The following is a 15,212-nucleotide window of genomic DNA, read 5'->3' on the forward strand; positions in this document are numbered from 1 at the left end:
TTAATATATTTCTTACTTCAGAGTGCCACTTATATTTTTTCAATATCTGGAATAAACATTTAATATCTGCTTGGGAGTTGGGGGACTAGAAAATTGGGGGGAGGACAAGATGAATAGCACACAGCGCCACCATCAGGCTAATGGGTGAGAATGATTTAAACGTGGCAGGGCACAATTGATGAGCCCTCTTAATTACAAAAAGAATGTCTGATATTCTAGAAACTGAGGTCTTTCTATTTGGTATGTAAGAGAAACTGTACAGGCTACTTGAAAGCCTTCACTTTTTATTATACAAAACTACTGCCTCTAAGTATTGTGGGTTTCGCTTCTAGTAACAGAATTCGTTCTTATCAAACCAGTGTCCCCACAGATAACAGTAAGAAACTTTGTACGAAGAGGATTTTTTAATTACCAGGACTGGGACTAGGGTGAGGTGAGTAAGGTATTCACCTCAAGGTGCAAAATTTAAGGGGTGCCAGAGCTCAGTAATTTAGAGAAATCACATTCTAATGCAATATTTTTAAAATCAAAATTCGGGCTTCCCTGGTGGTGCAGAGGTTAAGAATCCACCTGCCAATGCAGGGGACACGGGTTTGATCCCTGGTCTGGGAAGATCCCACATGCCGTGGAGCAACTAAGCCCATGCGCCACAACTACTGAGCCCGCATGCCACAACTACTGAAGCCGCGCGCCTAGAGCCTGTGCTCCGCAACAAGAGAAGCCACCGCAATGAGAAGCCCGTGCACCGCAACAAAGAGTAGCCTCCGCTCGCTGCAACTAGAAGAAGACCGCGCACAGAAATGAAGACCCAACGCAGCTAAAAATAAATATATTAATTTATTAAAAATAATTAAAAATAAAAACTCGTGCAAAAACTCCATGGTGAACATAGTATCAAAATTTTAAATAAAAATAGGGCCAGTGTTATAGATTTTTCTCTCTTACCTCTGGTTCTAATATGCTTCAGCATGGGTCTGTTACTCATCCTGTCCTTCTTTAAAATGTCAGTATTTTTCTGATCATGGATTTTTGCATTAATTTAGTAAACAAGAATTAGAATGGAAAATTCTAAACCCAGGAAATTCTCTGGGGTCTGTGAAGGAGGTAGTTGCCCAGGGAACAACTGAGAGAGAAATGGTACAAAAAATTAGTGGGGATCATCTCTGCCCCGTCCAAACTAATCATAGTTATTCCTCTGCAAAGTGCGAGAAATGTGACTGTGAATGTTATCATCTAAACAGAGCCGAACATTTCCTGACCATTAAGGTTAAATACCAGTTTCATCTTCATCTCTGCCTGGGGTTTGAAGCTTGCTGTAGTCTGGAGTAACTCCAGTCTGGAACACTACAGAACAACTTGACAGTTTGAACCAAAACTACTGCAAAGGGAATCATTATCTAGTTGCCTCTAAGGAAAGTCTCCAAAAAGTAGGAAAAATAATCTTTTGGAAACGGCCTGCCTCTCAGGTTATCTGGGTGCAGTTCAACATAATTTGGCAATAGGGATATTTGGTAGACTCAGAGATGCTCTGCCAGAACCCTTTCAAGAAAGTACTTGCTGCCCGACTCTGGGGAATCCAGTCAGCACGCTGACAGCTGTCAGCTCCTTCAGGGTTCACCTCAGCTGTAAAGAACCACCTCCACTGACATCATGTCCTTTCAAGGCCATCCACATCTGCTGGATGAGCAGGGCAGGAGTTGAAGGGCCCTCGGCATTTTGATCTAAGTCAAACAACTCTGAAGGGCAGTATTCCTGTATAACTCCTGCTGGATCAGTCCAAGATTTGTTGGCCTGCATCGGTTCAATTTCTCCTGACGCCCAGCCCTGCTTCCTCCCTCTTCCTTTCACATCTCTCACTCCAAAGCCCATCTCCACATTTGCTTCCCAAAAACCCAGCCTGAGACAGAGAGGTAAACTAGATGACACTTTTTCTTTTTACAATTATTATTCTGAACAACAACAACAAAAAAAAAACTAATGCAAAAAACTATTTGCAACATAACTCTTTGAGCTCTGTCAATTTCAACCTGAATTATACATGGCTGTAATTGGCATGTACATATGATATTGGATTCAGATTTTTTTGACTGACATTTTTTAACACACTATACCTTGTAGCAAATTTGTCCACATGTTTGTCTTTTGTAATGCCCTTGTGGTATTCCATAGTGGATTTCTTAACTGTCTCCAAATTTATGGCCTTAAATTTTTTCTATTTTTTCACTGCTTAAGATAGTGCTATTATAAATATTTTTGTACAAATTACTTGCTTGCTTTTTTGATTAATTCCTTTGACAGTTGCTTTCCTAGAGTTGGATCAGAGTCCTGTGAATATCAGCACCGGGACCAGTTAGCAGAGGAGAAAGGAAGAATAAAAGGGAAAAGAATAAGGATTCACATAACTACCACCTTTTCCTTTCTCATATATAAAAGATGTATATAAATGGAGTGAATATAAATCTGGAACAACCTGAAATTCCAAGTCCTGGCTAACTTCATTTTCCCTATGAATCATCTTGAACAACCCTACTTTACAGTAATTTGGACTTTGAATATGGATATTGAATTATATTTGTTTATAGCACCATTATCCAAAATCCAGCTCATAGAATGTTAGATGACTGATGTTTACTATGAAGGAAAAAAAGTTCAGCGGGTAAACAGTTTTTCAAATGCTGCATATTAAATAATCTTCTTGAAGATTAATAATGTAGAGGGTTGTTTTAAAAGCAGAATTCTCGCAGCAAAGAAACATTAAATTTATTGAATCCACCTATCCAGGAAAATTAATATTATAAGGAAAACAGTTTGTGAAACTATGGTATATATGGTATCATTAAAAAACTTTTAGAAAAAAATATATGCACACTTACTCTTTAACAGGTACATATCTTTCTAGAAAAGCCCATTATGCATTACATTATTATCCCCTCCAAAACCTACCACCAATCCAGGCAAATTTTAGATGTTTTACAAAGGTTTATGAAATCTCACTAAACATCTGTTAAAAATTGTTTTGTTCATTGCTAGACATTTATATAATATAGTTTTAAAGCAAGATAACAGCTGAGGGGAGCTACAGAAAAAAAATCACAGAACTTATGTTGAATTATTTTTCTTGTACATACGAAGTTGTTCTGTGAGAACAAGAACACTCAGCAGATGTACAGATCCATTATCTTTTCTCATGGCAATATGTTCCTCCTTTCAGAAAATTTGAGCAAGTTTGGAACATAAGATAATACAAATAGGCTAAAATGCAAAGCAGAGAAAATGATGGTGATTGGCACAAAATAATGAAACAATCATAAGCGATGTCACATAGGTGAGCATTATCTGGCGCATTAACCATTGATGTTCACCATTTAACGAAGCATCTAAAGATATAATAATCCTGCTATATACTTGGAGCAGCAGATTTCCAGCACATATATCCACATGTACCTCCCCCATTAAAACACAATGACAATGGTTTTCATGTCTTGTCATTTCATCCTTGACGCTCTCCAAAGGCTCATTGGATCTCCGCCATGACTCACATAACCTGTGCATTCAGAAACAGGTGTTTGGAACTCTACATCTGGTGATAAATATTAAAGATAGAAGAAGAGACTTCAGAAACAGCCTACTTAATTCATTCTCACTTGGCATTGCCATCACTAGCTACACTATTACAGACTGAGCTCCAAGGACTACTCAGAAATCCCCTCCAATCTGGAGATTCCAAATTATATTTCTCTCTGTATTTTTAGATAGTCATAAAATTATTACTCAAGAAAAGATTTTAGAAATCAAGATTAACCCTTCACTTTAAAGTTGAGAAAACTGAGAGCCAGAAAGTTGAAAGTACTTGCCCAGATTCAGAGAATAAATTTTGTGTAAATGTGTATGAAAATACAGTGCCTCTTGGCTCTAATACAATTTTTTTCACTGCATTTTTCTAAGAAACCTTGGAAGTATAGCTAAAAATATATTTCATTATGGTTAATGAATACAAGTTTTGAAGTTAGAAGGACTAAGGTAACAAAAGGAGTCTCATTTGACCTCTCTAAGCTTAGTTTATTCATTAAAAGAATAACACCATTCTCTCTGAAGAGGGACCATCAAGGCTGGGACATTGGTGTAACCTGAAAACTGGTTTCACCTCTCAGAAGGTGTCGAGCCAAAAGACACAACTAAGGTGAAGAGTGGAAAAAGGATTTATTACTTGCAGCCTTTGATTACTTAAGAAAATTACTCTTCTCTATTAGAAGAGCTAAGTTTTGGAGAAGGAGACGAGAATGGTAGAGTAGAAGGACCTTGAGCTCACCTCCTATCACAAGCACACTAACTGCTGAACAACCATCGATTAAAAGAAGAAAAAGAATAACACCATTCTTTATGACATAGTATTATTGGGAGTTTTATATAACATAGAGCATGGTTAAGTGCCAAAAAACTATTTATTATTATTATATGTTTAAGTAAAATTTATTTTCTGTATATTATCATAGCCTTCAAAAACTGCTGCTAGATTCGTATCAAATTTGGAGACTAAGCTCGTGTAAATGATAAGCCAGGTGTCCTATTCAAAAGTCATGCTGACTTCAGTCTCTGAAAGGAGAGGGTAGAAATACTTTTCCCTATTCCTCCCACTGGGTACAGCTAAAAATCCTAGACATTATATGTAAAACCAACATAGGAAGCTTTTCAAAGGTAGAAAGAAGAAGGCAGGCCATCTAGGGAGCTAGACTCCCAGGATCTACACCATGGTGAATTCCCTGCATTTTTTTCTCGCCTCATACATCCCAGGCTGGGTACTGAAGAAGCCAGTACCCTGAAAATGCTAATGACAGAGACAATAAAAAACCTCCAAGAAAAGCCTGTCCTCCTTTCCAGTGGCCCAGCAAAGGGGCAGCTTAGCAAGACAGCCAACATTTAGACAATAATCACAGGAAAGCGTCAGCCGCGCCCCCCCCCACACACAAAGGCCCACTGGAGAGTCTAGACTTTCCCCCATGCAGGCTGTCAGGAGGTGCCCCAGCCCCATCCCCACGTCTGTGGTGTCAGAGGAGGCCTGTAGTGGAGTCAGGACTTTCACCGCGGTGCAGTGGCAACACGGCCACCCCAGCAGTGCTGGTGGAGGCCTTGTGGGAAGCAGTAAGGAGATGTCCCTCCTCCTCCCAGCCAGGGTGATATCCACAGAGGCCAAGAGGGGAGGGGATTTTTGAGCCAAGCGTAGAAGCAGTTCAGTGGAGGAGCGTAGGCTTTTTAACAAATAGCACTGGCGCAACTGGACATCTGTAAGCAATAAAATATATAAACCCCGACCCAAGCCTCAAACCACTTAGCAAAAAAACTCAAAATAAATCATAGATTTAAAAATAAAATGTAGAACTGTAAGACTTTTAGGAAATAACATAGGAGAAAACTGGGGGGACCTAGACTTGGTGAAGAGTTCGCAGACGTGGCACCAAAAACACAATCCATAAAAGCGAAAAATCAATAAATTCTACCTCATCAAAATGAAAACTTTTGTTCTGTGAAAGATCTTGTTAAGAGGATGAAAAGACAAGCTACAGAGTAGGAGAAAAAAAAAAATTTGCAAACGTATCTGACAAAGCACTCATCTAGAACTCTTTTTTAAATTTATTTATTATTTTGGCTGCTTTGGGTCTTCGTTGCTGTGCGCGGGCTTTCTCTGGTTGCGGCGGACAGGGGCTATTCTTCGTTGCGGTGCGTGGGCTTCTCATTGCAGTGGCTTCTCTTGTTGCAGAGCACAGGCTCTAGGCACGTGGGCTTCAGCAGTAGTTGTAACACGTGGGCTCAGTAGTTGTGGCTCACGGGCTTAGTTGCTCCGCGGCATGTGGGCTCTTCCCCAACCAGGGCAGGAACCCATGTCCCCTGCATTGGCAGGCGGATTCTTAACCACTGCGCCAACAGGGAAGCCCTCATCTAGAACTCTTAAAACTGAACAGTAAAAACAAATAATCCAATTAGAAAATGGGCAAAAAACATGAAGAGACATTTCACTGAAGAGGATATACAAATGGCAAGTATGCATGTGAAAAGATGTTCAGCATCACTAGCTATTAGGGAAATGCAAATTAAAGTCATAATGAGATATTATATATGTCTCAGCTTGGTAAAATAAAAAAAATATAGTGACAACACCAAATACTCACCGGAATGCAGATACTTGATATCCCATACATTGCTGGTAGGAGTATAAAATGGCACAGTGACTCTGGAAAACACTTTGACCGTTTGTTAATTAAACATACGCTTGCCGAACAACCCAGCAATTGTACTCCTGGGCATTTATCTGGGAGAAATGAAACATTATTGTAGTAGCTTCATTGTAAGAGCCAAAAACTAGAAACAAGCAAAATGTAATACTGCTGAGCAGTAAAAAGAAATGAACTATTGATAACACACAACAACTTGGACCTCAAGGACATCATGCTAAGGGGAAAAAATAAAATCTCAAAAGGACACATATACTGTGAGTCCACTTCTGTAACATTCTTGAAATGATAAAATTTTAGAGACGGGAAACAGATTAATAGTTGCCAGGGGTTAGCAATGGTGGTGGGGGGAGGGAATTGGGTGTGGCAATAAAAGGGTAGCACGAGGGAGATCTTTGTGGTGGTGGAATAGTTCTGTATTTTAATTGCACTGATGGTTACACGAGTCTACACATGAGATAAAATAACATAGAATTCTGCACACACATCATGTCAATGTCTAAAATTCCTGTCTTTGATATTAAATTATGTAAGATGGACCATTGGGAGAAACTGAATGAAGGATACATGGGTCTTCCACGTACTACCTTTACAACTTCCTGTGAATCAATAATTATTTCAAAATGAAAAGTTTGTTTTGTTTTCATTTCATTTGAGGGGCGTTCCTAGGAAACAACAGAGGCTTAAATGACTTCCAGTCAGAAGAACCATGCTCTGTCAAGGGCAGTTGAAAGCAAAATGCAATGCAAAGGAAGACTGGCTACCAACTGCAGGGAAACGCCTTACATAGAGACTCCTGTGGCCAAGAAAACAATCATTCCTTTCCCATACGAGTTCCAAGTAGGTTTATGGTTTTTAACCCCTGATTGCAGATTAGAACTAAGTGGGGAGTTTTAAAAATGTTCAATGTCCAGCCCTACCTGCAGTGATTCTGACTTTTTTGAGTTAGGATGATCATAATTATCCTGGAATGTTCTAGAGTGCAGTATGCAATGAGGAGCACCATATTACACTAAGGAATGTAACAGCAGTTCAGTGTCTGAAATGTGACACTCTTCTGAGCCCCGTAAAGGCAAAGTAAACCCAAAGATTTATGTTATTCTAATGGTGAGGTTATTTTAAAGCCAGTTTCTGAGCCCTCAGAACCTCCTAAATCTTAATTATTTGAGCAATATTCAGAACCCAGGCAGTTTAAAAATACCATAGGTGGTTTTCCACATGCTGTGTTTAAAAAGAAATCAATATTTTATCTTTTGAATATCATTGATTCTCTCAAATGATCCTTTTACTTTTTCGTGGCTATTAATAAGATGCAAGAAAAAAATGCTCTAAATTTCAGGCATTACTCTGTGTTGAAATGCTTCTAGAAGGAGGAATTCTATATGGTGTAAACCAAGGAAGAGAGCAGCAGAGACCCTTTCGTATTAGAAAGGATAGTGGATATGACAGATGTGTTCTTTAAAGAGGACTTGACACAAATTAAAAAATTAAAAATCATTAAGCTTTATATTAATTACTATAATTATGAAACGTTCTCAAAATTCCACATTAATATTTATAGTTTCAATTAAACTGTATTTAACAACAGTTAATGATGTTCCTGAGCAAAGCTGGGTATTACAGTTAATATCCAACTGTGATATAGGGAAAAATTCTGGAAACAATATGAGAGCAGAAGTAGAGGACTTCTGTTCACGTCTCTGCTATTCTACTTACTGGTTATTTGACCCTGGATGAGTTCTTTATCAGTTTCCTCATGTGTAAATTTAAGATAATAATATTCTGAGGAATTAAAAAAAATACTAATATGAGAAAGCACTGTATGCTACAAAGTACTAAACATTTTGTTATCGTAATTATTACCGTTTTAAAAATTCAATTCTTAGATTTTTAACTGCCTACTTATAGGTCTATGAAACTAACTTTTAAAAAAAACTCATGGTTTATATATCTAGAACAAGTTTCCCATCATCAAAACTACTGTATGGAGAATCAGTTAATCGAAGGCTGATGGTTTCCAAATTGAAAATGACTTGGACATATTTGCTGACACTGATGAATCCTATTAATTATAACTCATGGAAATGGCCAGCTCCCTTGGCATATAGAGCCACGTGGCACGCAAATATTGGATGCCATTTACAGTTTTCCTTTTAAAAATCTAAAAGGTACATTTTATTTCTACATCTAGCCTTTCCATTCAAGGGTGCTTCAGTTGAGCTGGCACTAAATTTTTAAGCTTTAGATTTAGTAGCAAAAGATTTCTAATAGTGTACATAGAGCTGTCAGTATTGCACACCCTGAAGCAATGTGGAGGGCTGCAAGATATCTGGAAGAATTTCAAAATGTCTGTAGCATTCAATACTAATTGGAAAGTATGAACATGATATTGAATCGTGTGAGAATGAATGACATGTAAAGTTTTTAAACTTCACAAATATAAAATTATACAGCAATCCTAAATAATAAATTATAAATAAGCCTCAGTGGATGATTTATCAGAACAATTGAATAGTAATAATTTAAGAACTAGCTATGACTTGAATACTGAAAAATCACAAATAATATTTTAATTGGGACAATTTTAGTATTACCCATAAATTATGACTGTAATTAACAAAAATATTTTTATTATACAAGTATGGGGACTTGCCTTCTTTCATCTATTTAGATATATAACTAATTTCTTGTTTCCATTTCAAACATACTAATTCCACATCTTTAAGAAAATTACTGTTAAATGTTAAGATTTAAAGTATGAATGTAAACTTGATGATTCCTCAATATCCATCATTTTCCGTACTACAGTTTTTTCTTCTCCCCCAAGTTGAGATATCTACTTCAAAGTATACCTATACGGTTGTCCTTACATATGCAAGCAACAGGCAATGTGATTTTATTGGCTCGTCTGTTTTGTTTATACCTCTCTTTCTCCCAGACAGAATTACAATGTCCTATTATAACTGGCTACATCATAACATACAATAATTAGCCAAGAAAACTGAGATAAATAGAATAATGAGTGTTCGAAAAATAAGGTGAAGCTCTAAGTAGTTTAGAATGCACGTGGCTCAGAGCCCTTGCCAGAGAAGGGCTACAGGTTTAGCTTTAAGGGGGAAATAGGATGGGTTAATGATCCATCAGGTCTGGATGCTCAGGTGGTGTGGTTACTTCCCGTGCTGACATATGAGAGACCTCTCTCCCATGCGTCGTCATAAAGTAGACCCTCTTTGATACAGTAAATGGTATCATCAGCACCACCTCTACACTAGTGATAAGTGTCACAGGCCTTTTCTTACAGCATCTCTCTAAGCTGGCTGATGCTATAGCATAAAAGTTTAGGAAAATTAATTTGACAGGAGCCAAAATCATGCAGAACAGGGACCCAGTTCCCTAACGGGCAAGAAATATGAACTTAAACCATAGCCAAGTAGGGGCAAAGTGACTCCATCTTAAGCCACAGACAATTTTAAAGTTAACTAGAGGAAAGGCTTTTATTGAGACTTTTATTTCATACGTAACAAGACAGAATTTGGAGACAAGGAATGTTGTTAAAACATTGTTTTAGATCGCTGGAGGAACACTCTGGAGCTATTGTAATAACTCCAACTGCCAACTGGTTTTATTTAATCATATTTCTATGATCTAAAAATCTCAAAAGAATTTGTCAAAATAATTATCTTGAAGTTGAATCAGAGAAGATACTATTGTCCTTAAATTAAATTACAGAATCTCTTATAAAAGGAGGAACTTAGTGCTCCATTCAACTTTTTTTTTTACTATCATACTATCAAAGTAATAATCATCGCACATTTAGCACTCACAGTGTGAAAGATGCTGAATTAACAGTCTTTTAAAAATAGCAAATCACACTGTCCTCAGGTGCAGAAATCCAGGGAAATGCTATGTAAATATTTGAGGTCGGAATTTGGTTTGAAGTGTTTAGAAAGAGGAACGAGATATTTAAATGAGACAAATGGCTTAGACGCTTAATGGAAACAGATGGATAGCAATTAGAGGGAACGCTAAGCTAGAAGCACCACCGCAAACAGTTCCCGACTGGAGAAGAGCGGATGATGGGAGCCCGAGAATGCGAGGACCGAGAGAGGACGAGTAGAAATTGCTTCCTCCAGCTCCAGTTTCACCTTACCTTGTCAGTTAAAAAAATAAAATAAAAAAATAATTAAGAACTTTAAGGTTGAAAAATATCTTAAGCGGTGCTAGAAGATGAAAGTCCACTTTAAGTCATAGTATATAGTTCACTCTTTCTCTCCTGCTTCCCACCCCGTCCCTCTCCTTCTCTTCTACTTTCTCCTGTTTACTTCTCACAAAAAGTCAGGATTTGTTTTGCAGCTTTGTCATTTTCTTCATTTTGTCAGAAAAGGGCACAGACGTCCTCCCAACTGCAGTCTTGGGTTAATATTGTAAAGGAGAGAGGAAAAGAACCTATGCTTAAAAGGATGGGAGGATGAGGTAGAACGGGATTGGCCACTAACATTTATTTTTTTCATGTTCAGTAAATCTAGCAAATCTGAATAAAGCAGGAGAGGGAAGGGGCTAATATGGCTTAGAGATTTACCAGGTTCACTTTCAAGAAAAACTAGTTGTAAATTTCCGGCTTGGGAAATCACCCACCTTTAACGGGGATGAGAGGGGCAAGTTGGGTTAAGTGCAGAACTGTTGCATTATTATTACCTGGTTTGTCCTGATTATATTTAAAAATATTGCACAATGACATGCAGAATATACCATGCTAATGATCTTAATTTCATGTTTTCTTTTTTGAGGCTACCACTTAAATAGCCTGAGGCATTAGTATTCTGACAGAAAATGCTGGGCATACTTGTAAACTACTCACCTTCAAAATCTTGAAACATGTATCTTGACCGTTAAAAACCTAATTGAAATGTTTTGTCAAATAAGATGAATAGTATAAGAAACAGTGTACATGAAGAATGAAAATATTTGGTAGGAAAATAAATCTAATTACCGACTGGTGTTTGGCGGAAAGCAGGCGCTTGCTCTTAAGGATAGTAACTTACTTTAATTATGGAAATTGCATGCTTTTTTGGTAATGGAAAAGCCATGGAGTTTTCAAAACATGTATCAAGTTATAATAATAAATATGTATGTATCCTGAAGTGGAACAAAAATTTAAATTTTAAATACTAAAATAAATATAACTTATTGAATAACAGAAGAGATAAAGTAAATATTAGAAATTACCTAGACTTGGTAATTAGCACCAAATATCTTCACAGAGTCTATAGCCAAACATTTTAAAATTTATATTAGAGTGAGAAGTATTCAAAGGAATACCCAAAAATAAGTGACCAAAATTCATGAAGAAGCATGAATTTTCAATTTCAATCTCAAATAGCTTGTATTAAGGTACTGTATAGGAGTCATATTATATGGCAGAAAAAAGTCTGGCTGAAATTCAAAGACCTGGACTTTACAACACCCATTTTGTCTCACACTCTAAGACCTTGTATCTAATATGAAAGCTTTGGACTAAATATCTTGAGTTCCCTTCTGATTCTCATACTTTATGATTCTGCAAAATCTTATTATAATAAGAGAACATATTCTCAATCCAAGATTAGTGTTCAAAATTCAGTTATGTTCCAGGATTCAAAATGTGCACACTATGACCTCATTTTTCAAAGAATATTTACATATAAACGAATTCTAGGAGGGCATACACCAAAATGCCAACATTTATTTTATTTAGCAGATATTTATTATCACTGCCACGTGCCAGGCACTGAGGTCTTCACCATGGGTACAGTGGTGAACAAGAAGGGCCTGGGCCTGGCCCTCATGAAGCACGTGGACCAGTGACTCTATCTCAGCGAGGCAGAATTGCAGTGTGATTTTTCTTTCTTTTTCTTTTTTTTAAATCTCATTTCTGAAGTTGCTCCATGTAACGCTTGTGTAATAAGAGAAACTTACTAAAAAATTTCCACTGTTTTCAAGAATCACATAATCCTACTATATCTATCCAGTGACGTACAAAAGAATATTCAGAACTTGAATGACGCCACAGTTTTTAGCAAAAGCAAGGCACCCGATTAAATCTATTCTCACAAGTGATGGGTTTTATAAATTTTATTGCTGACTTATTATTATATCAGACCCTTGTGGCCAGGTGACCAGAGGATCCAGGTTAGACACATTAGACTGCTTACAATTCTAGATCCTATCCAGAAACCTAGAGGATTCTTGTAAGCACTCTGGTCATAAAATACCCAGAAGAAACTTTATTTTTAAGTAAAACCATTATGGACAAACCTCAGTAGTCATATGCCCCATAGTAAAAATTTACAGTACTGCCCATAAAGATAGATTTCCTCCTGAACTAAAGTAGCCTCTCTGATGAGGTCTGTAATACTGTCAAAATCCTTGTCCTCTTCTTGATCCATTTTTTTTCTACTCATAATTTACTGATATCTGTTTAGTCTTGTATGACTCACTTCTGTTGTCCTATAGTTCTCCTTGACTAAGGACCTATTTTGGAGAAATGAGAAGTTCTTTCTAACATATGCAATAGTTAAGCTTTTCAGCCAGGTATGGCTTTCCTTCTCATTACATTTTTGCACCTTTTCTTTCCTTTCTAAGTTTTCATAAGTATCTTCTTCTAAATCATACATACGCCTACATTCCACATGAATTTCACCTGATTGCATTTTAGAAATTATTGTTATTGTGCTATTACAATTATTTTTCCCAATCTGATAATACATAGCTTCCTAGATATTTTCATTATTATTCTTTTTATTATTATTATTATTGCTTATTATTATTGATATAGTTATCAGTAATCTATTACTAACATTTAAAAGCAAACATATGTACAAACAGTATACTAATAACAGCCCAAAGGAATGCATATTAAATATGATATTGAGGATGGCCTAGGTAATAATATCAGAAAAATGTTTGCATTTTCAATAATCTAGGTGGGAGTGTACCATTTCTGTAGGCAGCCTAATCTGATACTCAGTAATTTTGGAAAATTCAGGATAATATAATAGAAATGACATTGTTTGTTAATTTGTGGAACTGGATTTTAACCACTCTTCTTTCAGTTTCCTATAGTCTTCTATAGTGGTGTTTTATTATTTTGCACCTAAGCTACATTCATCATGCTGTCATTTAAGCCTGTGTCATGATATTCTCTAACCAGTAACATTAATCTCTGTTTTTATCTATAGTTTAAGGTATATTAGGTTGAAATTATCCTTCCTGTGTCTTATCACTAACTTTTTAATTTATCTTAACAAAAATTTTTCAAATCTTATAAATACAAGGCTCTTTTGCAGACATGAAGTCAAACTAAACATTATCCCTGACCTCAGGGAAATTTCAGTCTGGCTAGGGAAATAAAACGAAGTATAATAACCCAAACTTGGTTACTAGTTAAACTTAATCCAAGTTCTTTTGGGTTGTCAGTGTAAACTGTGACGTGTAAACTTCATATTCACTTGAATACGAAGATAACGTGGCTGCAACAGTCCAGACCTCATTAATCACCAGTATTTTTTTTTCTTTTTTTTTTTAAATTAATTAATTAATTTATTTATTTTTGGCTGTGTTGGGTCTTTATTTCTGTGCAAGGGCTTTCTCTAGTTGTGGCGAGTGGGGGCCACTCTTCATCGCGGTGCGCGGGCCTCTCACTGTCGCGGCCTCTCTTGTTGCAGAGCACAGGCTCCAGACGCGCAGGCTCAGTAGTTGTGGCTCACGGGCCCAGTTGCTCCGCGGCATGTGGGATCTTCCTAGACCAGGGCTCGAACCCGTGTCTGCTGCATTGGCAGGCAGATTCTCAACCACTGCGCCACCAGGGAAGCCCCAATCACCAGTATTGATTTAGTTGATCTGACTGACTTGACAAATGTATCTGTTTCCCTTCACCTCTTAGCCCAGCATAGAGCACCCGTCATAAAATGTCCAAAGTGCTTTCCTCTGAACAACACTGATAGATAGATATTATTATGTACATTTTACATACCAAGAAATTAGGACTCAGAGAAGTTAGGTTCTTTGCCCAAGTGCCACATCTAGGATTCCTTTTGAGTCTAAGTCCCAATCTTGTCAATAAAACATGGTCACTATGGAACCACTAATGTCAGAATCATTGTTCCTTTAGTAGATCCCCCAACCAACTGCCTAGATCTAGCCCCAGGAAGAGTAGAATCTGATCTATGCAAAATTTATGGGGAGGATTGCCTTCTCTGTATTCAGAAATGAGAATTGAGAAGAACTGAGGTCAATTAATAGTCACTTCTTACAATATTGTGCTGTAAAGGATCTGAAGCCTTGTTTGAGATTAATTTTTAAAAGTGCAAAAAAAAAAAAGTGCCATAATTAATCATTGATGTTACCATGGGCATAGAAAGCGGAAGTAGTTGTATACAGCTAAAGTATTTTTCGTCCCCAATCATCTGTAGAGCTGCACAGTTTATACATTTTACCTACAATACAATTTTACTGATTTATGGTCACTTTATTTTTCACTGCAATCCATGCTGTAATCTACCATGACCCTCTGCTTTCCCTCCCTTATCACACAACATACTAATTTTTCTATTCTTGCTCATAATAGCTATCTACTTCAAACAGTTCTTTTTATAATCATTAGGGGGAAAGATCTTTAACCCATTTAACTTATCTTTATGGAGAGACTATAGTTTGTCACTTTGAATAGCTAGGTATCACATGGACATAAAGAATCAAAGTTAATGTATAGGAATAAAAAGTAATTTATAGTCACAAAGAACTGAGTTATGGTTACCATAGTAACCTTAACTATGAACATTAAGGATTTGTAAGGTAGAAAACTCAACCATAATACTACAGAAACATGGCTTTTTCATGCTTAATAAGCTGGAGATATTATATATCATAATTGTGCACAATAAATTATTTCTGTGGAGTAAAGAAACCTCTAAGATGGTAAATGAGCAATTTTTAAGGGCTGACTAG

This window comes from Balaenoptera musculus, chromosome 7, assembly GCF_009873245.2.
Source record: "Balaenoptera musculus isolate JJ_BM4_2016_0621 chromosome 7, mBalMus1.pri.v3, whole genome shotgun sequence".
Classification (NCBI taxonomy): domain Eukaryota; kingdom Metazoa; phylum Chordata; class Mammalia; order Artiodactyla; family Balaenopteridae; genus Balaenoptera; species Balaenoptera musculus.